The 3681-nt window shown below is 42.4% G+C and overlaps 1 protein-coding gene across 2 annotated transcripts in view; it reads left to right on the top strand.

Annotated features, from left to right (window-relative positions):
- GTDC1 (glycosyltransferase like domain containing 1) overlaps window positions 1-3681 on the top strand; it is a 293667-nt gene that overhangs the window by 13627 nt on the left and 276359 nt on the right. For both annotated transcript variants that reach the window (XM_019553901.1, XM_019553900.1), the window contains exon 3: window positions 1973-2027. The gene's annotated coding sequence lies outside the window, so the exon portion shown is untranslated. The remainder of the gene's footprint in view (window positions 1-1972; window positions 2028-3681) is intronic.

Raw genomic sequence — 3681 nt, 5'->3', positions numbered from 1 at the left:
CCAGATCAAAGGCTTTTTTGAAGTCAAGATATATGACATCAATCTCTTCTCCCTTGTCCAGGTGATAGGTCATTTGGTCATAAAAGGAAATGAGATTGGTCAAGCAAGACCTACCCGCAACAAACCTGTGTTAGTTATCCCTCAGGATGTTGGCGTCAGCCAGTACATTAGGGGTGGCCTCTTTAATAAACTTTTCTAAGATCTTCCCCGGGATAGAAGTCAGGCTGATGGGCCTATAGTTAGCCAGATCCACTTTCCTCCCTTTCATGAAGATAGGTACCACATTGGCCTTCTTCTAGTCTTTGGGCAGTATACCAGAGTGCCAGGAGTGCATAGAGACTGGGCTATGATGCTCACCAGCTCCTTTAGTACCCTGGGGTGTAGATTGTCAGGGTCAGCTGACTTGAAGGTATCCAGCCTCTCAAGGTGTTTCTTCATGAGGTCAGCATTAATGGAGGGCAGGGGATTTCCCTCACCCAGACCTCCCTGTTCTGTAGTGGCCACGGGCGTCCCATGGGACTGATGAAAGACCAATGCAAAGTACCCTTTTAATAGGTTGGCTTTTTCCTGGGTGTCAGTTGCCCCATCTGGTTCAGCAGGGGTCCAGTGTTGCCCTTGATTTTCCTCTTGCTCCCCACATATCTGAAAAAGGACTTTTTCTTGTCCTTGATGCTCAAAGTTAGTTGGAGTTCAGTTGCAGCCTTGGCTTTCCTGGTTTGCTCCCTGCAGGACCAGACCAGTGCCGAATAATTCTCCTTGGAGGTGAATCCCATCTTTCATCTTTTGTAGGCCTTTCTTTTTAGCCTCAGGAGGTCTGCTAGATCCCTGGAGAGCCAGGGGGCTGCTGTGCCCTCTTGCTGCCTTTCTTCTGAGAGGGAATAGAATTCGCTTGTGCTAATTGTGTTAATTTAGTGCATGCGTTTTATTTATTTTTATTCATCATATAGTAACACCATTCTTGGGATGTTCTCAAAGTAATAAAATCTTTCAGTATAGTCTATCCTAAAACTAATATTATTTGACGTTTTAATGGAGAATTTAAAAACTTGAAGTTTGAAAGTGTAGCAAATTGGTTTTATTCAAAATGCAACATAGAATCTATAGCTTGGCTATTTACAAGTGTTAATATGATATTTATGCATTTCTCAGTCTGATACCATGTGGCTAATTTTTGGTGTAGCCGTTAAAATAAATAACAAATAAAAGGAAACATTACACTAATAAACAAGAGATGGCTGGATGTGGCTCCGCTAACTGAGACAAGTTACTTAATCTATCTTCAGTGTTTCTTAGCAACACAAAGTATTCTTACTCAGAGTGCTTTAACAGACCTTTTTCTTCAGATATATTTTTCTTCTAGTATAGCTTTGGTAGTATTTTTTATGACCTGAAGTTCGTCCATGTGTCCAGAAGCTCCCAGTACTTTTCCATTGCCTCCAATGATCAAGTGATCGTACATTCATGGTTTCAACTTAATAACACACAAGTTGACTAGAGATTTGTTTCACGTCAGATTTTCCAAAGGGTTCTGGGAAATTATTTGCTGTTCTGTATAGCAAAGCTAAAAGTTATTGAAAATGTGTTACAGTTTCATAATAAAACGAGTGAGAAAATCATTGGCTTGGGAGCTAACTAAATATTTTCTGATAGCCTTAGCCTCCAGGGGGATACTTGGATCACTTGTAATAAAGGGATATCTTTGCTATCTTTTGGTGAATTGACTAGTATTCTGCTTAGGTCATAATTTGTGAAAATGCTGGCTGCATACAGAATGTTACACTATCAAATTGTATGTAAGTATTGTGTTAAGATGCAGCTAACATTTTCATTGTTTATTTCATGAATTGTTAATACACCATTTGTCCTCTGAGTGTGTCTTCTAATAATTCAGACTCTAGATATATCCTAGGAGCCTTTCTCCATTTTTTTTTTTCCCCTTCCCATTTTCTAATTCTGATCTGTGTACTTTTAGATCACCGAGGAAGTTTTTGCTGAGGAAATTCAGTTTGCTTAAGGAACTCCTTCAGGTACATAACAATTGTGCTTGAATATTGGGGGCATGCTTGACTTTATTCTACAAGATTGCATATGCAGCTTTGCTACTGGAAGTAAATTACACTTCTGTAATTGTGTAATGTTTAACGACTCAGTTTCTCTAAATGTCTGGCTCAGAGACAAAAACTTCTGGATATCTTAATCTGAAAGTTCTTATCAGGTACTAAATGATTGCAAAATTTTGTAGTGAGATAATTTGAGTGGCATAACCTGAAAAATCACTCTTATGTGTATACAGAAATCATGAATTGTGCCAAAAAATGTAGAAAATGTCAACTTGGTTCATCTCCTTTGTTCAAGGAATGACATAGTGAAACTAACACTGTGGTTCTAGCTGTGATATCAGCCTTTTTAATTAGTGACTGTAGATGCACATGTGCTGCCTTTGTGCACAAGGCAACATGTGTGTATTTAATAAAATAGGAGAGAGGTGTTGAGTGGTCTGAAGACTTTATCAACTGATCTTTTGAGATTCTCATTATCTATGGATAATTAAGCCACAAGGTGATTGTTGGGTATCTCAAGTTATTGTGATATTGAAGTCTGTGTGTTGCACCATGGTGTTATTCTGTGTATGAGCTGTAAATTAGAACTTGGTCCAGCACATCCCTCTAGGACAGGGGTTGGCAGTCCTGCTACTGCAGGTCACTGCTTGTGATGGAACTCTGTTTCAGGCCATTAATTTCTGCCCCCTGAATTGAAGTACCTAAGCTGCCTGTATTTACTTTTGCCACTGAATTTAAATGGAAAGGGTTAAATTCTGTGGCATCAGTGCAATAGGAACAGAACAGGGAGATCTGGGCAGTCAGCTGAGGCTGTGGAGGGAATAGATGGAACTAAGCAGGGGGTAGGATCCTGGGGACACCCATTCTGCTGCCCAGGCTTATTGTGCTGTCATCCCTTGGAATTGCTGCAGGCCAGATCCACACTCTTCATGGGCTGTATTTGGCCTTCAAGCCATAGATTGCTGACCTATGCAGTCTAAGACACCAGTTTTGTGCATGTCTCTTGCTAGGTCCTGTGCACTTCTGGGTAGAGTCTAGTCATAGATTCATAGATGGTAGGGTTGGAAGAGACCTCAGTAGATCATTGAGTCCGACCCCCCGCATAGGCAGGAAAGAGTGCTGGGTTCAGATGACCCCAGCCAGATGCTCATCCAACCTTCTCTTGAATACCCCCAGGGTAGGGGAGAGCACCACCTCCCTTGGGAGCCCGTTCCAGACCTTGGCCACTCGAACTGTGAAGAAGTTCCTCCAAATGTCCAGTCTAAATCTGTTCTCTGCTAGCTTATGGCCATTATTTCTTGTGACCCCCAGGGGTGCCTTGTTGAGTAGAGCTTCACCAATTCCCTTCTGCGCCCCCATGATGAATTTATAGGCAGCCACAAGGTTGCCTCTCAGCCTTCTCTTGTGGAGGCTGAAGAAGTCCAGGTGCCCTAGTCTCTCCTGGTAGGGCTTGGCCTGCAAGCCCTTAACCATATGAGTGGCCCTTCTCTGGACCCTCTCCAGGTTATCCACATCCCTCTTGAAGTGTGGCGCCCAAAACTGCACACAGTATTCCAGCTGGGGTCTGACCAGTGCCCGATAGAGGGGAAGTATCACCTCCTTGGTTCTGTTTGTCATGCAT

This window comes from Crocodylus porosus, unplaced genomic scaffold, assembly GCF_001723895.1.
Source record: "Crocodylus porosus isolate Cpor-Errol unplaced genomic scaffold, CroPor_comp1, whole genome shotgun sequence".
In the NCBI taxonomy this organism is placed as follows: Eukaryota; Metazoa; Chordata; order Crocodylia; family Crocodylidae; genus Crocodylus; species Crocodylus porosus.
Note: the sequence above shows the minus strand (reverse complement) of the source record. Positions and strands in the feature narration are given on the sequence as shown.